General features: G+C 33.1%; 1 protein-coding gene and 1 long non-coding RNA gene across 3 annotated transcripts in view; one reads left to right on the top strand and one right to left on the bottom strand.

The window, feature by feature from the left end:
* The window catches only part of LOC100372369 (protein PALS2-like), a 50,989-nt gene that overhangs the window by 15,680 nt on the left and 9,082 nt on the right, over positions 1–26,227 (top strand). The window lies entirely within an intron of this gene.
* Positions 23,886–24,879, bottom strand: LOC144358457 (uncharacterized). Its single transcript, XR_014928208.1, has 2 exons — positions 24,779–24,879; positions 23,886–24,139 (listed from the first exon to the last, which is right to left on the bottom strand). It is a non-coding gene; the product is annotated as an uncharacterized LOC144358457 (long non-coding RNA).

Genomic DNA, 26,227 nt, shown 5'->3' with positions numbered 1-26,227 from the left:
GCCAACCATTTTAAGAGTGAAAATGAACAATTTAAATGGTTATTGATGTCATTAAGCAGTACAAAAAAAAATGACAGTCTTTTTTTTTGTTTTAAAGATACAGTACAGCCATACAGTATTTAAAGCGTGGTGGTCATCACGCAGCGTGTGTTCGAATTTCATGTAAATAAACAATGTATTTTACACGCGTTGTATACGTCGCTATGAGTCCCATATTGAACAGGATGCAGCACAACGACTGCCGCCATTTAAATATCTTATTCTAGACTGGTATTCTCTATATAGGTAACTGTGTATCAAGTTATGCCTCGGCAGCGGAAAACTGATGTATAGTCACTGGCGGTTTTATAAATTATATCCAAATCCATATTTGGTTAATGTGGATATTAATAATTAAATACACATTGAACGTTTTTATGAACATTTGTAAAAGATTGACCTCGGAAGACTCACCTTTTACATTCTAAACTGAAGAAGCTATTTTCATCATTTTCTAGAGAGAAGCCTTTTTGTAATACTTACAAGTCTTTGTGACAATCATAGACGATTTACTCAAAATATAGAATTTATTCCGACCACTTCAAATTAATTTGTCTGCAGAGATATATATATATATATATATGTTAATATGGTCACAAGAATTTTAGTTTAAATTATATAGCGATTCTTTCCAAATTAACCAAATAATCGTTGTGATGGGTCAAACTCCACACTGACCATTGTAGTATATATCCACTAAGGTATCAGGATTGGTCAAGTTGATACATATAAACATTCACAGCTTTCTGAAATGTAATGTATCCCCTCATCAAAAAACATTTACAGCTTTTTGAAATGCAGTGTATTCTCATCTAAATACTGTAAGCGGTTAATATTACAGCAAAGTTTTTGACTCACAAACATTTGTTTCTATTTAATTTAAGCAGTTTATAATTTTAATTAGATATCACACAATATCGCTTTTTAGTTAAAAATTATTTTGGTTTTTTGGTGATTTTTTAGCTCCGCTGTCGATTTGTCGAGCGGAGTTTATCATATGAGTGATTGTCCGTCGTCATCGTCCGTCGTCGTCTGTGTCAATGTTTTACTTTTTCGACTTCTTCTTGAAAACTACAAGCCTGAATGCTTTGATACTTGGTGTATATGTACCTTGGTAGACCTCTCTCTGATTTGTTCATTTTGTAATGATATCTTTAATTCTCTAATTTTGGTGAATATTTTTGTCATTTTTGGTAAAAAGTGATATTTTCGACTTCTTGTTAAAAACCGCAAGTCCAATTGCTTTGATACTACATATATAGAGGTACTACATGTGGACCTCTCTCAGATTTGTTCATTTCGTGATGATATCTTCAATTCTCTAATTTTGGTGAATATTTTTGTCATTTTTGGTAAAAAGTGATATTTTCGACTTCTTGTTAAAAACCGCAAGTCTGATTGCTTTGATATTACATATATAGGTACTACATATGGACCTCTCTCAGATTTGTTCATTTTGTGATGATATCTTCAATTCTCTAATTTTGGTGAATATTTTTGTAATTTTTGGTAAAAAGTGATATTTTCGACTTCTTGTTAAAAACCAATAGTTCAATTGCTTTGATATTACATATATAGATACTACATGTAGACCTTTCTCAGATTTGTTCATTTTGTGATGATATCTTCAATTCCCTAATTTTTTTGAATATTTTTGTCATTTTTGGTAAAAAGTGATATTTTCGACTTCTTGTTAAAACTGTAAGTCCGATTGCTTTGATATTACATATATAGGTACTACATGTGGACCTCTCTCAGATTTGTTCATTTTGTGATGATATCTTCAATTCTCTAATTTTAGTGAATATTTTTGTAATTTTTGGTTAAAAGTGATATTTTCGACTTCTTGTTAAAAACTGTAAGTCCGATTGCTTTGATACTATACATATTGTTCATTTTCTAATGATGTCTTCAGTTCTTTAATTGAAATGTGCATTGCTAACAGCAGAGCTATCTCAGCCGAGAGGCTGCTTGTTTATGCATAGGGATGAAAGTAAATAGTTCTGCTATAAATGTGGCTGTTCATGATTGTGATGAGGATTCATACTCAACTGCATGTGTCTGTGTATTACACTTGGCATATACATATTATAAATGCATTCCAAAATAGTCCTAATTATTATTTCATGGAATATTAATCAGTCTAATGTATTTTGATTTGGTTGAAAGGTCATAATTACTGTGCATCTATTCTTGCATGCAATGTACTTATATATAATTAAAGATATTTGCTTTTAAGCTTACAAGAAAATTAATTCCCAAGACAGTTTTAATTTTTGATATGGCAAACTTTAGTCTTCACTTTCTTGAATACTGTTCATTTCAGTCTGAATCATGTGACTTTCAAACTTCCAGTATTTACTCAATTGGTTTTAAACAAAACAAAATGTACTTCACTTTGCTGCAAATGATTTGGGAAAATAATAAATTGGAGTTCAGTTGAGTTTTATTTTCTGTAAACCATTTAATTTTTGCTGCTAGAAATTTTTCCAATTTATTAATTATATGGCCATCTCGTTGACAATATTTTTGCAATCAAATATTATACCTACATTTGGTCTTGCTGTTGTTTTAAGTTTTGACCGAAAATGGCGAACACATTTTAGTTCTTCATCCATTGTCAGCAAAGATAATAGGTGAAACTGTTGGTGTAGGTTATGGTGTGTCGTTGTCGTCGTCCTGTATCCTGTACTGTTCTTTTAAATGATACATATCATTACATATAGTAGTTGGATGGACATCTGTGAGATTTGGTAATTTCATGACGATATCATAAATTCATTTTTAGCAAATATTTTTATTATTTTGGGTATAAAATTCAATTTCACAATTTTAAGGTCTATTAATAAGTAGAATCATGCGTAGAAGCGAAATCGTTTTGTTGTAAGAGCTAAGAAAGTTAGGAAATTCTGTGTAATTCTGTACCTTAATAGATTGCATATGATGCCAAGAGGACATTTGAAAAAGTAATTGAAAAACTTCTTGAATATCTCGAATACAGGTTTCTCTTGAAAAGTATTTTTGATGTGTGTATTTCTGCACTATATCTTTCATGAAAATAAACAGAATAATTTACCCCATATTTTTCAAAAATGTTTGTTATGGTAATTACATGTCGATTTGATGTACCGTACTTATCCGGTTAGAGCCCATGCCTGGGCAAATGCCCACCCCCCACTTTTGACACAATAAAGGAGTTGAGGTCATATCGGGCACACGCCCAGGGGGTCTTTTTCTACAAAAAAAAAAACTATTTTCTATTCGTTGACTGTGATTGTATTAACATTTGACTTTCTTGAAGACTGTCGTGATACTTATAAAAAATGTTAATTGCGTAAAACAAGGGGTGAACGCAAAATAGCTGTGACAGCTTTCTGCCTTCAGGGCAACGCATTCTGAATCATAACAGTCAGCAAGTCTATAAAAATATATTTAAGCAGAATCGGTAGTTCTCTTTTTAGCTCCGCTGTCGACTTTGTCGAGCGGAGCTTATCATATGAGTGATTGTCCGTCGTCGTCGTCGTCCGTCGTCCGTGTCAATGTTTTACTTTTTCGACTTCTTCTTGAAAACTACAAGCCTGAATGCTTTGATACTTGGTGTATATGTACTTTGGGTAGACCTCTCTTAGGTTTGTTCATTTCATGTTGATATCTTCAATTCTCTAATTTTGGTGAATATTTTTGTCATTTTTGGTAAAAAGTGATATTTTCGACTTCTTGTTAAAAACCGCAAGTGCAAATGCTTTGATAATACATATATAGGTACTACATGTGGACCTCTCTCAGATTTGTTCATTTTGTAATGATATCTTTAATTCTCTAATTTTGGTGAATATTTTTGTCATTTTTGGTAAAAAGTGATATTTTCGACTTCTTGTTAAAAACCGCAAGTCCAATTGCTTTGATACTACATATATAGGTACTACATGTGGACCTCTCTCAGATTTGTTCATTTCGTGATGATATCTTCAATTCTCTAATTTTGGTGAATATTTTTGTCATTTTTGGTAAAAAGTGATATTTTCGACTTCTTGTTAAAAACCGCAAGTCCGATTGCTTTGATATTACATATATAGGTACTACATGTGGACCTCTCTCAGATTTGTTTATTTTGTGATGATATCTTCAATTCTCTAATTTTGGTGAATATTTTTGTAATTTTTGGTAAAAAGTGATATTTTCGACTTCTTGTTAAAAACCAATAGTTCAATTGCTTTGATATTACATATATAGATACTACATGTAGACCTTTCTCAGATTTGTTCATTTTGTGATGATATCTTCAGTTCTCTAATTTTGGTGAATATTTTTGTCATTTTTGGTAAAAAGTGATATTTTCGACTTCTTGTTGAAAACTGTAAGTCCGATTGCTTTGATATTACATATATAGGTACTACATGTGGACCTCTCTCAGATTTGTTCGTTTTGTGATGATATCTTCAATTCTCTAATTAATTTATTTTGGTGAATATTTTTGTAATTTTTTGGTAAAAAGTGATATTTTCGACTTCTTGTTAAAAACTGTAAGTCTGATTGCTTTGATACTATTCATATTGTTCATTTTCTAATGATGTCTTCAGTTCTTTAATTGAAATGTGCATTGCTAACAGCGGAGCTATCTCAGCCGATAGGCTGCTTGTTAAAATATGTCGTGGCCCTAAAAATGGCCGGCCGTTTGGTTTGTGCTTCCTTAGTAACTTAGAAACGATTCAGGCAAATCGTAAAAGGAGAGCCGCAAGTGTCACACTCGATCAGCTTTAGCGCCGTCGACAATGAAACCAATGTTGCAATATTGCAGCAACCCGTACCTGGAGAGTGGTTGAAATCACGTTATTTTGGCTTTATAAAATATTTTGTAGCAGCTTGCGAATCCATAACTGGGGTCAGCAATTTTGCAATGTCACGCAGAAGACTGCCAACTTTTTTACCATCTTTCATCACCGTCATGAAAACATTCTTCTGTCGTTGGATAAAAAAAAACTTCCTATTTCAAGTCCACCGCGATATCCATATAGTGAGACATTCCAACCGCTGGAACTTGCTGAATGATAACTTTCACCGTGATTAATAAGCGTTGAGTATGATTAAAAAGCAATGTCACGATTTGACCTTTATGATGAAATACTAGTAGTGATGTCATTCTTAGCCAATCAGTAAAGCAGATGCATAAAGGTCAAAGACGATTGCTAGACTGTAAACAAAAGCATCATGTGCCATCGCAGCAGAGCGACCCTATTTTTCTTGTCTCTTTATTATGATTAGACATGAATGAAAAGTGCCAAGCTGACAGACTGCGAAATCCGTGGATTAAAAGTGCTAAGTCCAAATTGTGTGGGACGATATCGACGAACTTCAGGAATAAGTTGTAGGGATTTTGTTCGACGGCTACAGTGACGCCGACTTGGACATTTGAGGGTTTTAAGTTTGACGAAGATGACAATGAACGTACAAATAAAGATCTGAGAAGTTTTTTTCAAACAGCTATGAATTTTTATAATTTTTACTGTGTAAATTTGTAAATTATTATTGATCTTGTATGACGGTTGATGTGTAATTTGTCGAGACCGGAAATCATTTTACGCAGTTTAACTCCTGACATTTTAATTCATGTTGAGTTCATGCGTGTTTGTCGGCGGGAAAATTCTAATTCAAATGATTCCTCACTGTCGAGTTTTATTATTTCTGGTTTTTTGTCACATTATAAGCAATACATTATTTTTGTTCTACTTCTAGTGTTGCATATTGTTCATTTATTTCCGTTGCATGTTTTCATTTGCCGTTCTATTCCCTGCCGCAGTTCGATCGAACTGCGTGTTGCCGATTTTCGCGAATTTTCGTTTTTTTTGCCGAGGATCTCCTGGCAAACGCCCACCCCTTCTTTTTGGCAATTTTCCATGTTCAAGACCCTGGGCTTTTACCCGGATAAATACGGTATATGAAATAATAATAAATCTGTCCCTCAACATTTTATCAGGAATAGGCTTCCACAAACAGAAAGTGGTTTTAATAAATTTTATGAAATTGTAGGGTACAATTTCCACACCCAACTTCTAAAAGCTGATTTTTTTCCTGCACCATAATAAAAAAAGAAAAAGATTGTTGATTGAATTTGTATGTACAGTGTATATACTGAACTCCAACTAGTCCCCCTGGGAATGAACGTACGGTGACTCCAAGTTGTCCCTGGGTAATGTCAGCAATATTTGTATTCAATACAATCCCATGATGCAATTTTGATATGTTACAGACAACAAAAATCAGGCAGATGCTCCATTTCCTCCCGACATATGTAATTCTGTACACTCAAAAGAATACGACTGTCTATGAGAAAAGAGAATTATCAGGATATCCTGAATGCTTGATAGCCTTTTGTCTCGTCTTTATGAAAATTATATCTGAAACATTGATACATATGTTTGTCTGTATCTGAGACTGCCTGTATGCATTGGTTGTGTGGATTCTTTCCCTATTTTTGGCGACTTTGAGTTAACTTCATTACGTATGCAGTTCTGTTTCAGGGCACATTTTTTTTTAGTTTAACTTTCGCAATATAGCTTGAAGAAAAAAACCACCTTTTTTCATCAAACTTACCACAAAGCTGTAATAACTTACCAATATAATATAGGTAGTTGCTAATTACCTTACATGCTTGCGCATGTGTAGGGTAATTTGATCCATACAATGAAAACCGACTTACTGAATGCATCGTCAAGAGATTTCCTGGAATTAGTCGTGTGCTAACCATGTTTGGGGTAAAGGCATTGTGCAATCAATCAGCGAATATACACGTATATGACGTCTTGAGCTGAATAATTATATCGTGCCCTGCTTGATGCATCATGAATAAATAAAAAGCAGACATTTCAGCAAATTGTCTCTATCAAGAGTTTTGATTTGGATGGGCACACATTCCCTAGTTAGAAAGAATGTTTGGGATAAGTACATGTTCACGCTATTCTGCATAAATGTACAGTTAATGCCATTGTCAAAAAATAATTGAAATGTACAAGAAGTATGATGCAGCATTTATTTTGACTCTCTAGTTAGTCAATTTGAATAATGGCTTTTATAATGTCCCCAGTCCCCCTAGGCTGCTGAATATACCTGTAATCATGGATATTGCCTAGGGGGTCTGGCAAGACATTTTACCTAAATTTAATTTTATTTATTCCCCATTGATGTACTTTTTATCACTAATGTTCCATGTTTTACAATCTTACCATGTTATCTCACCTTACTAAGTGATTATTAATATGTGTTATTTTTAGATAATAATTACAGATCTGCTTGTAGTTACCATGGGAATGCTCTATATGTTCTGAATTCATAATTACCAGCGAGGTAATTTTTTACTTGGGATGATGATCGTCTGTTCGATGCTATCCAAATATCTCTAGGTGTGACGTTCAATTAAACTTTGTTGCTATGTAATGGTACTTTTGCGTTATCCCTAAAGGTTGAACATCCTGCTATTTTCTGGGATTATCACTTATATAAAATTTCCAATATTTTTTCGCACTTATTTTGAAAGTCAAACTCTTCAAACTTAGGTGAAATTGCTTTCATTTTTTTTCAAATATTAATTGAGAATTTCACATTGATAATAAATTCTCCAACCAAGAGTTTCAGGGTGTGTGACCTTTGGGAGTCTTGTGTGAGGAATATCATTGCAAGCCAAAGGCGGATAATTAAAGGGCTTGCAAATTAACATTTTGAAGTCTCACTTGCATCATCAAGTCAGCCAATCAAGTATTAACCATGACCAAGCTATTTGAACGTTCAGTGTCTGTAACTGTTTGGAACTTTACCTAACACAAAAGTCTTATTTAAAAAAAAAAACTATTAACCAGGACCTGTTTTCTTCTGAATTAATTGGGCCATACATGGATGTGTTTTTTCACAATTTGATGTTGAACTTGTACAGTTGTTGACCTCACCATGGGAGATGACCTCATCGACCTTTATAACCTAAATGCCTTAAGGCAAGTGATTCAGAAAGATGTGAGCAGTATAAAAATTTGTTACCCCAAGCCGAGAAAATCTAATTATCATGTTTTCAGTTTTCAATCTTAAAGTTACAATCAGCATCTGCTTCAAATGGACCGACCGACCGACATGTAAAGTATCTTTTGTCAGTTACTTGTTTTCAGGTCAATGCTAGGGAACCGTGATTCTTTCACGATGGAAGCCACTTTCGTAGATTAAACTAAATAATTATTATTATTATTATAATACAAAAACTTATCTTTTTATTTAGAGTCATATTAAAAAATGTCTATAAACCAAAAATAAAAAAGAAAATTAAAATATTTTGTGCGTAAATTTTTGAAAATTGAAATTCTACAAAAGGGGATTTGATTAAACTTGTGATTATCACTTGTACTTTGCGTTGTTAGGGAGATCTTGAACTCCCAATTACTTAGTATTCTTGACTGCTGACATACAAGGTAATTTCACGTCTGAGTTACTGAGTTTAATTGGCCGATCACATTTAAAATTACCCATGATGCATTTTAGTTCTTCTGAACAGATTTTTGTAATCTTCTTGAGATTGATCTTCCTTTATAGGTAAACAATTCAATTCTCTTTGACAATATAATAAAAAAATGTTTTACTAATGAAAATCACTCAATATTTCAATTTCAGGCCAAAATTTTTTAAACATACTTAGCTACAGGGGAAAACAAGTTAAAAATTGAACTCTGATTCTGACATTTTCTAAAAGTTACTGAGCATGTTACTATAAAAAACCTATACTAAAGTCTAAGATATAGGTGAATATGACAGTACATATGTCGTACCAAGTTTAACTATTCAGTGTTCTCCACAATCCAAAATAGCTGGTGGGCAGCCTAATTAGCATAAATTTGCATATTAATTTGCATGTCATTTACGTACATCTTTCTAGCATTTATGTCATGAACTGCAATACACACTAAGTTATTTACTATTCTCTTTTTAATTTAATTGAAACATGTTACAATTTTTTGAAATACAAACAGATTGGTCACTATTAATATTTACGAAATGCAAAAAGTTTGAAATCGGTGATTTATACGTTCGCAAATTATTCTGCGTTCATGGAATGCAATTTGAGTAACCAAGAGCAAGTACGAGTTATAATGTAGAAAATAAACGAGGTGATTTGTCAAAATAAAACTCATAACATTGTGGCATCAGTACTCACCCGTGCCGACGGACGGTAAGATGCATTTACGCATGTACGGTCACGATACGTTGCGTTTTCACATGTTGTTTTAGGATTCAAGAAAAATGCTAGCAATCGGCGAAATAAAAGAATCTGCTATGTTCTCGAAAGATTAGACATAAAAAATGAATAAATGAAAAAAGTACATGGAAAAGATAACTAAAATATTATTCAATTACAAATACTCGCGGTAAACTAATCCGGCAGCCTTGTTTGATGTTTATTACCGCTTTCCGAATTCAGTACACGAACACCCAGAATGCGCTGCTCCCCTATGCAACTTAGATATCAACTTAGATACTAAATTGTTACAACACCGGTGGGTGGCCGACGGCCGTTGAATGGGGTAGGCCAAAAGGTCACCAGTTTGCCTTCTCCATGCTGTTTTCACGATGAAAATCGAGCGAACGTTGTAAATACGGCTAGAATTTTAATTTTTGTTCGAGTCTACATGCAATATGCTAATATATTTGTTTATTTTCTGTGCATATACATTTCGTTCGTATTTAATTCTTCCTTTCGTGATTGGAAGACTATTATTAAAAATACAGCTGTAAATTGAAACCACTGTAGTTGCGTATCGTGAGCAATAAGTGGCAACAATGTCGGGCGACGATGAATTCAGGCGATTGACACATTGCCATGAATACATTTGATAACTGCTTGCAGACTTCCAGTGGTCATTGTTTATGTTTGGACTCTTGAAACAATAGCAAAATAAAGGGTTGGGCAACTACTCTTTTGTTTAGGCTTGGGAAGAACAATGCAAGCTTTTTACAAATAATTTCAGCTGGATGTACGTTGGTGGGTGGGTGTTGAGAGTTATAGGCGGCCGTAAAACTTGATGGGCGGGCCGCCCACCTAAAACCCCTTGTGGAGAACACTGCTATTGTCGAGAAGAGCTTATCATATTCGTGATTGTCCATGTCATCTTTTTAATTTTTTGACTTCTTGAAAAAGTCTGATTGCTTTCATATTTGTATGTATGTATGTATGTATGTATGTATGTATGTATGTATGTATGTATGTATGTATGTATGTATGTACCTTGGGTAGATCTCTCTTAGATTTGTTCATTTCATGGTGATATCTTCAATTCTATAATTGAAATGTGCATTGCTACCTCAGTCGAGAGGCTGCTTGTTATTCCTACTATTTCTTTTAGGTATGAACAAATAACTACATGGCATGTCTGTAGGTGTTTGTTATATTTGAAAATTATCAATACCCTCATATTATCTTATAATACCCCCAAATTATCAAAAGATTTCTGGTTGTGAAAATATAACATTGTCAGTTGAAGTATTTATAGCAGAAATGTGAGGAATGTTCATAGAATTGGTTTGGAGTTTGAGTCTTGTTTTCATCTGTTGTTATACAGCTGAAAAAACACTGCAGGAAATAAAGATGTTGTATAGGCGCCTCTGGTAGTTGAGAAACTTGATATCCATCATGCTTAGCTGTAGTTGTCATGGAAATGGTAGCCATCTTGTTTGGTGTTCTTTTCACTTCAAGTATTATTTATATGAATATTGCCCTATTTTTCTGTAATCTTAAAATTATTTTTATGTTCCAGCTTAACTCCCTGGTTGAATTTTATTTAAAAGTCATTGTTCATGACATGGCATGAGAGTACATGCCTGCTTACTCATTTGGTACACTTTCCCACAATGCATTGCATGAAAGTAAATGCCTCTATTCTGTTGGTATATTTTCCAAATGCATTGCATGAGAGTACACGCCTACTAACTCATTTGGTATACTTTCCCATAATGCTTTACATTAGAGTAAATGCCTGCTTACTCATTTAGTACACTTTCCCACAATGCATTGCAAGAAAGTAAACAAGTACAATCCTTACTCCTTTGGTATACTTTCCCACAATGCATTGCATGAGAGTACATGCCTACTTACTCCTTTGGTATACTTTTCCACAATGCCTTACATGAAAGTACACACCTCCTCCCTTTTTTGGTATACTGTCCCACAATGCATTGCATGGGAGTACACACCTTCATACTCCTTATACCCCCCTACTCTTTTTGTACTCTTTCCCACAATGCATTGCATGAGAGTACACACCTCCCTACTCATTTGGTATACTGTCCCACAATGCATTGCATGGGAATACACACCTTCATACTCCTTATACCCCCTACTCTTTTAGTACTCTTTCCCACAATGCATTGCATGAGAGTACACACCTCCCTACTCATTTGGTATACTGTCCCACAATGCATTGCATGGGAATACACACCTTCATACTCCTTATACCCCCTACTCTTTTAGTACTCTTTCCCACAATGCATTGCATGAGAGTACACACCTTCATACTCCTTATACCCCCCTACTCTTTTAGCACTCTTTCCCATAATGCATTGCATGAGAGTACACACATTCATACTCCTTATACCCCCTACTCTTTTAGTACTCTTTCCCACAATGCATTGCATGAGAGTACACACCTTCATACTCCTTATACCCCCCTACTCTTTTAGTACTCTTTCCCATAATGCATTGCATGAGAGTACACACATTCATACTCCTTATACCCCCTACTCTTTTAGTACTCTTTCCCACAATGCATTGCATGAGAGTACACACCTTCATACTCCTTATACCCCCTACTCTTTTAGTACTCTTTCCCACAATGCATTGCATGAGAGTACACACCTTCACACTCCTTATACCCCCTACTCTTTTAGTACTCTTTCCCATAATGCATTGCATGAGAGTACACACATTCATACTCCTTATACCCCCTACTCTTTTAGTACTCTTTCCCATAATGCATTGCATGAGAGTACACACATTCATACTCCTTATACCCCCTACTCTTTTAGTACTCTTTCCCACAATGCATTGCATGAGAGTACACACATTCATACTCCTTATACCCCCTACTCTTTTAGTACTCTTTCCCATAATGCATTGCATGAGAGTACACACATTCATACTCCTTATACCCCCTACTCTTTTAGTACTCTTTCCCACAATGCATTGCATGAGAGTACACACCTTCATACTCCTTATACCCCCCTACTCTTTTAGTACTCTTTCCCACAATGCATTGCATGAGAGTACACACCTTCATACTCCTTATACCCCCTACTCTTTTAGTACTCTTTCCCACAATGCATTGCATGAGAGTACACACCTTCATACTCCTTATACCGCCCTACTCTTTTAGTACTCTTTCCCACAATGCATTGCATGAGAGTACACGCCTTCATACATGTACTCCTTATACCGCCCTACTCTTTTAGTACTCTTTCCCATAATGCATTGCATGAGAGTACACACCTCCCTACTCGATTGGTATACTGTCCCACAATGCATTGCATGAGAGTACACACCTTCATACTTCTTATACCCCCTACTCTTTTAGTACTCTTTCCCATAATGCATTGCATGAGAGTACACACCTTCATACTCATTTGGTATACTGTCCCACAATGCATTGCATGAGAGTACACACCTTCATACTCATTTGGTATACTGTCCCACAATGCATTGCATGAGAGTACACACCTTCATACTCATTTGGTATACTGTCCCACAATGCATTGCATGAGAGTACACACCTTCATACTCATTTGGTATACTGTCCCACAATGCATTGCATGAGAGTACACACCTTCATACTCCTTATACCCCCTACTCTTTTAGTACTCTTTCCCATAATGCATTGCATGAGAGTACACACCTTCATACTCATTTGGTATACTGTCCCACAATGCATTGCATGAGAGTACACACCTTCATACTCATTTGGTATACTGTCCCACAATGCATTGCATGAGAGTACACACCTTCATACTCATTTGGTATACTGTCCCACAATGCATTGCATGAGAGTACACACCTTCATACTCATTTGGTATACTGTCCCACAATGCATTGCATGAGAGTACACACCTTCATACTCCTTATACCCCCTACTCTTTTAGTACTCTTTCCCATAATGCACTACATGAGAGTACACACCTTCACACTCCTTATACCCCCCTACTCTTTTAGTACTCTTTCCCATAATGCACTACATGAGAGTACACACCTTCACACTCCTTATACCCCCCTACTCTTTTAGTACTCTTTCCCATAATGCACTACATGAGAGTACACACCTTCACACTCCTTATACCCCCCTACTCTTTTAGTACTCTTTCCCATAATGCACTACATGAAAATTTGGAAAAAGTCGCATACAATATGATTATATGAAAGAAATACTTACAAATATTTGATAGATATTTGTTTCACCTCGATTTTTTTGCGAGAAGGATGGTTGTCATAGGAATGAATTGTTGTACCACATAATATTCACATAATACACGTCATGTAATATTTATTTTTTACAAAATTGTAACGCATACTGAATCAAGCTTAAGACTGATGAACAATTTGAACAGAATTTCACAGAATAAACTAACAAAATTTTTTTCATATTTTTGAAAAACAAATTCATCCAATTGTGTAAATAACCTGATGAACGATGAAAAAATAAAAATAAGAAAATATTTTGGCAAGAAAAAATGATTGGTGTTATATTTACAGTACTTGCAAAGAAGATGAACGTAAAAATCATTTTTTTTTTGTTTAAAATTTTTAGATTTGCAGATAAATTGTACATGTACTGCTTTGTAATGCCTCAAAGGACAAGGTGCACGATGTTTCAGATTTTGCAGGTCAACGTATCATTATATGATTTATAGGTTATTGACCTGATGTGGAACGTCATCAGAATTTATACTTATTATTCCATCGCAACTGACCGTCCTTGAATCAAAATGAAGCTTGATTTGATTAAATTTTACTGACATTTTTTTTAATCATGAGAAGCTTTTTATAAATCATGTATGTCCTGTATGTTTGTACTTAACCTGGATTTATTGGACATTTATTTTAAATCTGTTTGTTTTTGTTGATTTGTCTAATTGTTGTTGATACCTTCTCTATGAGATAGACTTTTACTATATGGTTTTACTTTAAATTGTTATTCACTAAACCAAAATAAAATGTATGGTCACAAAACTATTTCAGCCAAAAATTTAAAGTAAATACGTTTTATCTTACACAGGGTCCATAGCGTTGGGAAAATCCTTTGAAAGTCTTTGGATTTTTTGAGGTCTGGAAAATTTTTGAAAATCTTTGTAAAGTCTTTAAATTTCCTCATAGTTATTAATTAATTTTAGAAAATTACGGGTTAGCTAAATTAACTAAAATAACATTCTATTTAAAAAATTTTTTAAAAAGGCACGTTTTAGAGTATTTCTCCTTCTGTACTCGTACATGAAACACATCTAACATTAAAGACGGAAGAAAGTGAAATGTCAGGCTGATCCATGCTTCATTTGATAGATTCAGTGTCTGCTCATCAGATTGTGATTCTGTAACACAATCTTCACTCTTTATGCTGCGTAGTTGCAAAAGTTGTTACTGAAACTGATTGTCTTATGCTTTGATATCAATCAATAGCATAACATAGCTATTATTGTTTTTATATTATTTGTATAATTTTAGAAAATTGATGTTTTCCTACATAAGTTCACCCAATTGAGTTATATAAAATAATATTATTACTCAACCAGGAAGAATCCACTGAGTTTTAATGAAATTTCATTCTCTCAACAAACTTTGCTACGTAGTAATCTTATATGGGTAATATATTCGTGTAAGTGTTTTGATGCTACCTGATATGGTTAGTATATTCGTGTAAGTGTTTTGATGCTACCTGATATGGTTAATATATTCGTGTAAGTGTTTCGATGCTACCTTATAAAGTTGTATATGTTCGTGTAAGTGTTTTGATGCTACCTAATATGGTTAATATATTTGTGTAAGTGATTTGATGCTACCTAATATGGTTAATATATTTGTGTAAGTGATTTGATGCTACCTAATATGGTTAATATATTTGTGTAAGTGTTTTGATGCTACCTAATATGGTTAATATATTCGTGTAAGTGTTTTGATCCTACCTGATATGGTTAATATATTCGTGTAAGTGTTTTGATGCTACCTAATATGGTTAATATATTCGTGTAAGTGTTTCGATGCTACCTTATAAAGTTGTATATGTTCGTAAGTGTTTTGATGCTACCTAATATGGTTAATATATTCGTGTAAGTGTTTTGATGCTACCTTATATGGTTAATATATTCGTGTAAGTGTTTTGATGCTACCTAATATGGTTAATATATTCGTGTAAGTGTTTCGATGCTACCTTATAAAGTTGTATATGTTCGTGTAAGTGTTTTGATGCTACCTAATATGGTTAATATATTCGTGTAAGTGATTTGATGCTACCTAATATGGTTAATATATTTGTGTAAGTGTTTTGATGCTACCTAATATGGTTAATATATTCGTGTAAGTGTTTCGATGCTACCTTATAAAGTTGTATATGTTCGTGTAAGTGTTTTGATGCTACCTAATATGGTTAATATATTCGTGTAAGTGTTTTGATGCTACCTAATATGGTTAATATATTTGTGTAAGTGTTTTGATGCTACCTTATATGGTTAATATATTTGTGTAAGTGTTTTGATGCTACCTGATATGGTTAATATATTCGTGTAAGTGTTTTGATGCTACCTAATATGGTTAATATATTCGTGTAAGTGATTCGATGCTACCTTATAAAGTTGTATATGTTCGTGTAAGTGTTTTGATGCTACCTAATATGGTTAATATATTCGTGTAAGTGTTTTGATGCTACCTTATATGGTTAATATATTCGTGTAAGTGTTTTGATGCTACCTTATATGGTTAATATATTCATGTAAATGTTTTTATGCTACCTAATATGGTTAATATATTCGTGTAAGTGTTTTGATGCTACCTAATATGGTTAATATATTTGTGTAAGTGATTTGATGCTACCTAATATGGTTAATATATTTGTGTAAGTGTTTTGATGCTACCTAATATGGTTAATATATTCATGTAAATGTTTTTATGCTACCTAATATGGTTAATATATTCGTGTAAGTGTTTCGATGCTACCTTATAAAGTTGTATATGTTCGTGTAAGTGTTTTGATGCTACCTAATATGGTTAATATATTCGTGTAAGTGATTTGATGCTACCTAATATGGTTAATATATTTGTGTAAGTGTTTTGATGCTACCTAATATGGTTAATATATTCGTGTAAGTGTTTCGATGCTACCTTATAAAGTTGTATATGTTCGTGTAAGTGTTTTGATGCTACCTAATATGGTTAATATATTCGTGTAAGTGTTTTGATGCTACCTAATATGGTTAATATATTTGTGTAAGTGTTTTGATGCTACCTTATATGGTTAATATATTTGTGTAAGTGTTTTGATGCTACCTGATATGGTTAATATATTCGTGTAAGTGTTTTGATGCTACCTAATATGGTTAATATATTCGTGTAAGTGATTCGATGCTACCTTATAAAGTTGTATATGTTCGTGTAAGTGTTTTGATGCTACCTTATATGGTTAATATATTCGTGTAAGTGTTTTGATGCTACCTTATATGGTTAATATATTCATGTAAATGTTTTTATGCTACCTAATATGGTTAATATATTCGTGTAAGTGTTTTGATGCTACCTAATATGGTTAATATATTTGTGTAAGTGATTTGATGCTACCTAATATGGTTAATATATTTGTGTAAGTGTTTTGATGCTACCTAATATGGTTAATATATTCATGTAAATGTTTTTATGCTACCTAATATGGTTAATATATTCGTGTAAGTGTTTTGATGCTACCTTATATGGTTAATATATTCGTTTAAGTGTTTTGATGCTACCTTATATGGTTAATATATTCGTTTAAGTGTTTTGATGCTACCTAATATGGTTAATATATTTGTGTAAGTGTTTTGATGCTACCTTATACAGTTAATATATTCGTGTAAGTGTTGATGTTACCTAATATGGTTAATATATTTGTGTAAGTGTTTTGATGCTACCTTATATGGTTAATATATTCGTGTAAGTGTTTTGATGCTACCTTATATGGTTAATATATTCATGTAAGTGTTTTGATGCTACCTTATATGGTTAATATATTCGTGTAAATGTTTTTATGCTACCTAATATGGTTAATATATTCGTGTAAGTGTTTTGATGCTACCTAATATGGTTAATATATTTGTGTAAGTGATTTGATGCTACCTAATATGGTTAATATATTTGTGTAAGTGTTTTGATGCTACCTAATATGGTTAATATATTTGTGTAAGTGTTTTGATGCTACCTGATATGGTTAATATATTCGTGTAAGTGTTTTGATGCTACCTAATATGGTTAATATATTCGTGTAAGTGTTTCGATGCTACCTTATAAAGTTGTATATGTTCGTAAGTGTTTTGATGCTACCTAATATGGTTAATATATTCGTGTAAGTGTTTTGATGCTACCTTATATGGTTAATATATTCGTGTAAGTGTTTTGATGCTACCTAATATGGTTAATATATTCGTGTAAGTGTTTCGATGCTACCTTATAAAGTTGTATATGTTCGTGTAAGTGATTTGATGCTACCTAATATGGTTAATATATTTGTGTAAGTGTTTTGATGCTACCTAATATGGTTAATATATTCGTGTAAGTGTTTCGATGTTACCTTATAAAGTTGTATATGTTCGTGTAAGTGTTTTGATGCTACCTAATATGGTTAATATATTCGTGTAAGTGTTTTGATGCTACCTAATATGGTTAATATATTTGTGTAAGTGTTTTGATGCTACCTTATATGGTTAATATATTTGTGTAAGTGTTTTGATGCTACCTGATATGGTTAATATATTCGTGTAAGTGTTTCGATGCTACCTTATAAAGTTGTATATGTTCGTGTAAGTGTTTTGATGCTACCTAATATGGTTAATATATTCGTGTAAGTGTTTTGATGCTACCTTATATGGTTAATATATTCGTGTAAGTGTTTTGATGCTACCTTATATGGTTAATATATTCATGTAAATGTTTTTATGCTACCTAATATGGTTAATATATTCGTGTAAGTGTTTTGATGCTACCTTATATGGTTAATATATTTGTGTAAGTGTTTTGATGCTACCTGATATGGTTAATATATTCGTGTAAGTGTTTCGATGCTACCTTATAAAGTTGTATATGTTCGTGTAAGTGTTTTGATGCTACCTAATATGGTTAATATATTCGTGTAAGTGTTTTGATGCTACCTTATATGGTTAATATATTCGTGTAAGTGTTTTGATGCTACCTTATATGGTTAATATATTCATGTAAATGTTTTTATGCTACCTAATATGGTTAATATATTCGTGTAAGTGTTTTGATGCTACCTTATATGGTTAATATATTCGTGTAAGTGTTTTGATGCTACCTTATATGGTTAATATATTCATGTAAATGTTTTTATGCTACCTAATATGGTTAATATATTCGTGTAAGTGTTTTGATGCTACCTAATATGGTTAATATATTTGTGTAAGTGTTTTGATGCTACCTAATATGGTTAATATATTTGTGTAAGTGTTTTGATGCTACCTAATATGGTTAATATATTCATGTAAATGTTTTTATGCTACCTAATATGGTTAATATATTTGTGTAAGTGTTTTGATGCTACCTTATATGGTTAATATATTCGTTTAAGTGTTTTGATGCTACCTTATATGGTTAATATATTCGTTTAAGTGTTTTGATGCTACCTAATATGGTTAATATATTCGTGTAAGTGTTTTGATGCTACCTTATACAGTTAATATATTCGTGTAAGTGTTGATGTTACCTAATATGGTTAATATATTTGTGTAAGTGTTTTGATGCTACCTTATATGGTTAATATATTCGTGTGTTTTGATGCTACCTTATATGGTTAATATATTCATGTAAGTGTTTTGATGCTACCTTATATGGTTAATATATTCGTGTTAGTGTTTTGATGTTACCTTATACAGTTAATATATTCGTGTAAGTGTTGATGTTACCTTATATGGTTAATATATTCGTGTAAATGTTTTGATACTACTTTATATGGTTAATATATTTGTGTTTTTTTCATATATTTATGTATACAGCTGAGTGAAGTCATAGTTCATCTCCTTTTCACAATTCCTGAGAAAAATTGAGTAAAATCTATATCCTATTCACCAAATATTAACAGTAATCAACTCCATCCTTTAATGGTCGCTATGGTGATCTCATCAGTTCTGTTCTGACCTTTTTGAAGGAGGTCAAACTTAATTCCCATTTGCGATGAGTCCTTATTATACAAAAGAGAAGTTATAGGTTTCGTTATGCGTTGTATTATCGTTTGATTGACCGTTATCACGTGGTACATCCTGCTTCACTGCCATTTTAAGTGCCTTTGATGATCTTATCATATCAGCGTTCTTCTCATTTGAGTTCTCTTTTCTTCGGAGTAATGGATTCCAGCATACTTCAGTTTTAGCAAAATCTAATAATAACATTGTTAGGATAATGTTACTAGAGTAATTATTATTTTTAATATTTACGTAAAACTCAAATCACTTATTGCATACGTGTTACATTGTATATTAATAAGTACCAGTAATATTTCCCGTGTTTTCTCTCTAGATGGTTAATTTGCATAATATAATATCTGATTTGCATATGCATTATATAAAAAAACATGACTAATTAAGATATCTATTGTTTTTTGAAAGTTCATAACATTTCAAGGGCTAAGCAAGCCTGGTAACCCACCACACTTGAAAGATCTGGGGAGAACTCGTAATGAAAGGCTTACACTTGTACGAATGTTTTCTTCTGTTCATTAACAAGCTGAATTGTCTAATGTTCTGTAGTAGCACTAATTTTGTCAGCAAAACACACAACCCAAATACTGTAAACTGCTTAAATTTTCACTGCTGAGAATTCACATGATTTGGTGATTACACAGACTTTATAAAGACACGATTTTACTGACACTCCTCAGGGATTGAAATAGAATTTTTTCCCTGCATGCATAGTGTGCATGTTGAATTTGAAATTTACCTGCACTAACTTGTTGTGAAATGCACCACTTTTAAAGTTTAAATAGAATTTACGGCTTCTCGATCAATGCGATCACGAAAGAATTAGCTTTTTAGCTCCGCTGTCGACTTTGTCGAGCGGAGCTTATCATATGAGTGATTGTCCGTCGTCGTCCGTGTCAATGTTTTACTTTTTCGACTTCTTCTTGAAAACTACAAGCCTGAATGCTTTGATACTTGGTGTATATGTACCTTGGGTAGACCTCTCTTAGATTTGTTCATTTCATGTTGATATCTTCAATTTTCTAATTTTGGTGAATATTTTTGTAATTTTTGGTAAAAAGTGATATTTTCGACTTCTTGTTAAAAACCGCAAGTGCAATTGCTTTGATATTACATATATAGGTACTACATGTGGACCTCTCTCAGATTTGTTCATTTTGTAATGATATCTTTAATTCTCTAATTTTGGTGAATATTTTTGTCTTTTTTGGTAAAAAGTGATATTTTCGACTTCTTGTTAAAAACCGCAAGTCCAATTGCTTTGATACTACATATATAGGTACTACATGTGGACCTCTCTCAGATTTGTTCATTTCGTGATGATATCTTCAATTCTCTAATTTTGGTGAATATTTTTGTCATTTTTGGTAAAAAATGATATTTTCGACTTCTTGTTAAAAACCGCAAGTTCGATTGCTTTGATATTACATATATAGGTACTACATGTGGACCTCTCTCAGATTTGTTCATTTTGTGATGATATCTTCAATTCTCTAATTTTGGTGAATATTTTTGTAATTTTTGGTAAAAAGTGATATTTTCGACTTCTTGTTAAAAACCAATAGTTCAATTGCTTTGATATTACATATATAGATACTACATGTAGACCTTTCTCAGATTTGTTCATTTTGTGATGATATCTTCAGTTCTCTAATTTTGGTGAATATTTTTGTCATTTTTTGTAAAAAGTGATATTTTTGACTTCTTGTTGAAAACTGTAAGTTCAATTGCTTTGATATTACATATATAGATACTACATGTAGACCTTTCTCAGATTTGTTCATTTTGTGATGATATCTTCAATTCTCTAATTAATTTATTTTGGTGAATATTTTTGTTATTTTTGGTAAAAAGTGATATTTTCGACTTCTTGTTAAAAACTGTAAGTCCGATTGCTTTGACACTATTCATATTGTTCATTTTCTAATGATGTCTTCAGTTCTTTAATTGAAATGTGCATTGCTAACAGCCGAGCTATCTCAGCCGATAGGCTGCTTGTTTTGAGTTGTCTTAATTTAGGCTTAGTGAATATAATGGGAAAATGTTGTGATAATTTCTACATGCACAGCGTGCACATTATATTTTGAGTTTACTTGCACTAGCTAATAATCTATGTGCATAGTACAGTGTGCACCAGAGTATTTCGACCCCTGCTCCTTGTATATGTTAGTGACCCCCAAAGCGCTTTTACTTTTGACTGACTCCCCTAATTTGCGTACATTTTTCTCTCACAAAACTAAAGCAATTTAAAGTAATTCTAGATAAGTGAGGAAACACAGCATACCTTTCACCACCAGTTCCCTTTTTTTCAAATTCACAAAATAATCCTGTTTATTGTCTGTACTTTCCTTCAGAAGATTGGAATAAAAAAAAAACCAAATCTTTAATGCATGTATTTGAAAGCATTATTACTCCCTGTGCAGACAAGGTCCAAAAAAAGGGGACTTATGATTTGACCTTTGTGTGTGTGTCAGTGCATCCATGTTTATGTCTTTACTATTGTCACAATCATGTCTATAGACCAATCACATTGTAACATTTTGGATTATGTAATGCGCATCTTTCATGAATTAAGGTGGCCGAATAGCTGCCATTTTTTGTTCTAAAAAATCACCCAAAACAAACGTGTATCTGCTATTCCAAAAACCGGATCTCAACCGTGTATGGATGGATTTTGTATGGATAGATGGATTTTCATTCTTGGTACATACAGTGGACAAAATGCACTTTGAGATGTTTGTCATTTTGTTTTTTAAATTAGATTAAAAATGACCAACTGGTGGCCATTTTGTTTTAATGAATGCTGTTACGACGATATATCACGTACATATCATGTTCAAACGTCATATATTTATTAACCTTGAGAACTCATGGGTACTTAGTAATACAATTACTGGTTCAATAAATAGTAAACATATTTCTTATTGTGATATTGATTCTTAATATTGATTCAAAATTTTCTCTTTAATGAGAAGTAAACCCTTCTTATCCTAAGTAAGTCGTATTAACTTCAATTCTAATTTAATTTATGTACGAGGGATGTTGAGAGACTTAAGTATAATTTTCTGGATTTTAATAGTGTTAAGTTTGATTGTTATTACTGACTGATGGTTCCACTTAGTATAGCTATGCAGCAGATGTTTTTGACATTCTTGGCCTCGTTAGAACTGTCAGCCACTTTCGAACTGCATCAGTATTCTTAGGCATGTATAGAGCAATTTTTGTTAGGTCAAGTCTGTTGGTTGTTGGTATGAAAATAATGCATCACTCAGTAACTGACAACATTTTTTCACAATTTATTTTGGATTATCCATGAAGGATTTCCGCAAGCGGTGTGTTTATATATTTATTGAATCTTTATTGCAGGATATCAAAAAAAATTATCAAACAGTTTCTGATATTTTTTGTACTGTTTATAAAATCCCTTACGGAAATACAAGGCTTCTGGCACATACTTGTGGCAAGCTTGCCACAACTTTGTGGCGTGTGTACCACAAGTGATTTGCGGCACACTTGCAGCATATGCATATTTTCGCATGCAAATTAGCACTTGTGGCAACTAATGTGGCAAGGTTGCCACAAAGTTTGCGGCATGTATGCCACAATTTCTTGTAAACTGCCAGAATCCAGCTTGTGGCACAGTTGCCAGAAAACCGCTTGTGGCAAGGAAATATAGGTAGGCACATCCCCCCCACCCCCACAACCACCATGCACTACCACCACGCACAAAACCCCACCAACACAAACACAAAATCAAACAATGGATTTATTCTGAGTGAAGCAACAAATTTTAATTGTCTTATTAAACTAGTGGTGATTTACAGGATTTGCAAAGTGCAAAATATTATTTTTGATAGTAAAGTCTAATAATAATTTTGAAAAATAATGATAGATAATATCATTTTTAAACATAAAATATAAAATAACAGAACTGAAGGTAACTTCACAAAATGTGAGAGGTCCACTCAGTGAATACACATGACACATCCCCACTCTGTGACATAAACACTGAGGAACCATAAATATGTCAGGTCTGTTTCACCCTACAAGTATGTCTGAACGAGGCTTAACAAAGCAATTGGAATACAAGACATTATTTTTTGATACTAAAGTCTAATAATTTTGAAAAATAAGTAGATATTGTCATTTTTAAACAAAGTTTAAAATAAGAAAACTGAAGTTAACTTCACAAAATGCGAGAGGTCCAATCATGAACAAATCACTGTCAAGACACATTCAAGCTCTGTGACATTAACATTGAGAAACCATAAATATGTAAGGTCTGTTTTAGTCTACAAGTACCGGTGGTATGTCTGAAAAGGGACTAACAAAGCAATTGGAATACAAGACGAAGTTTCATACACTTAACCCTCAAAAAAAAAATCCAGGACTTTCTCTGCAACCTATTTTTAACCATCCAGTTAAAAATCAGAAAAATTATGACATTGCTGTGAATTTAGAAAGATTTTCCAGGACCATACAAACACTGCAAGATAACACTGGATGACCATCATAACATTCCACATCGGCAGAGCTTGAAAATATAGATTGGTTGAATTCTCTCATTACACGGCCCAAAAACACTGTTCGCTTACACGTTGACATGTGTACGACATTGACATGTGTAATTTGTTTATGCCAAACACTGAAAAAGAAAGAAACAAAAATTAATCAATTGGTTGTGGTTCAAGACAAAAGTCACTTATAAATATTCTATAATCAATTGCAATTAGGTGTACATTGTTGTACACAGGAGAAAATGACAACTTTTGAAGAGACAAGAAAATGACCTGTTTTGCCACTCTTGATGTTTAGACACACAACACATAGTAAGTTACAATACACAGTGAGAAATGAGTTAGTGTGAACAAGAGACAAGATATGAGCTGTGGGATAGATATAATTTCCCGGATTTGACCTTCTTGTTTGTCAGTCATTTGTTTTGTGTTCTTGAATCTGTAAATTTCGTTTTGACGACGTGTATTCGGATATTGTTTGGCTACATTATTCCTACTGTATTCAACTGAATTGTTCGCCAAAATCACGGAAATTAAACTGAACATTGGTCAATATTCAACAAGATTTTAATGTTAATTTATAAAAGATCGATCGAATCGGTAACGCATCATGACATGCAAGCAGCAGATGACCTTGGATTACAGCGTTTGTGTCATTCTGAATAAAATACGCAAAATCGACATTGCGATTACGGCCAGCATAGACTCACACAAACAAAACATATTTAGCTCAGTAAAATTAATATATATTTATATTATATTCTTACCTGTGAAAAGTGACAGCTCTTTCAACGTGCGTTTGACAAGGCCCGGTGCGCGAGGAGACGATACAAGTTCGCGCGCGAAGTCAGACAGTCCATGCACTTTGACCTTTTTGTATTTGTGCGAATTTCATTTCTCCACATAAAGTCGTAACATTTTGCAACGATTAGTAAAAGCGGTTACTGAGACCACATCGTTCGCCTGCACGGTGTTCCGTTGTTCCGTTCGGACATTCAAGATGCTGAGACCATGGAAAAAATAACGACTGGTATGATGCTTCGGTAAAAAAAATATTTCAATCTACAGCCTATGGATGTAAAAATGTACTCCGTGATTTTGGCACGTACGTAAAATTGAAAAAAAAAAAATTATACAGAACGTGGCAAGCGGAGATATACGTTGTGTTTTGATTGTTTTTCTTTAATTTCTGTTCTGTAATCTTGTTTTTTTATAATACAATACAATATAATGTTCTTACATTGACAAGAAAAAAAAAATTGCATACTTTTGTTTTCACATGAAAAGTTGCACCAGCTTTTAAAACATCAAATTGCCGACGTTTTACAATTATCTGGGAGAGCAGCGATAATTCCCTGCCACAAAAGTAGGTGATTAAATTTAAAACCAAGTTGATAAAGATCATCCAAGGTTTTAAATTTAGCACATAATTTCCTTATTGATAAAACCACACCAATTCATTTCATGACAATATCTTGAATTTTTTAATTTTTGTGAATAATTTTGTCACATTTTCTTGAAAACAGCTTAACTGAATAGTTTATTAATGTAAGTGCATTCCTTGGGTTTACCACCATAAGATTTTGCAACAGTGTCTTCAGTTTGGATCAAATTACTTTCAGAGTATGCAGCGGAGCTATATCAGCCGACAGACTGCATGCTTATACAATATTGGGCTAGTACATTTTTCATTCATTTAATTTCTGACAATATATTTTTTGAATTCAGTATAAGTTTGTAATTTGTAAGTCAAATGTGATGCGTAATAAAGAAAGATTTTAAATACATATTCAATGTTGACGTCACACAACTTTTTTTACTTACGGCTAAGATATACATACACTTATGCCCACTCTATAAATTACCACTTTTGCCGCATAGTTGCCACAAAATTATGTTTACTCTGTGTTGTGGCAATGTTGCCACAAATAACTAAGTAGTTGCCAGAATGATTGCCACTACTGGCAATGATCGGCAACTAGTTGCCAGAATGTTCTGGCAATCAAATATGCTTGCGCTATGCTTGCCACAAGCGTGCGAACTAGTTGCCACAAAAAAACAGTTTGGTAAGGGATACTACGAAAAATAAAGATGTTGCTAAGAATAAAAAAGTTAAATGCCAGTTATTAAGTTCTAAAAATCCTAAAAAGGGGATTATCAATGTTACTACGCTTTGTCTCTAACCGTGTGTGCAGTCATCAGGAGCTGATTCCGAA

This window comes from Saccoglossus kowalevskii, chromosome 22 (assembly GCF_978046115.1).
Source record: "Saccoglossus kowalevskii chromosome 22, keSacKowa6.1, whole genome shotgun sequence".
Classification (NCBI taxonomy): Eukaryota; Metazoa; Hemichordata; class Enteropneusta; family Harrimaniidae; genus Saccoglossus; species Saccoglossus kowalevskii.
Note: the sequence above shows the minus strand (reverse complement) of the source record. Positions and strands in the feature narration are given on the sequence as shown.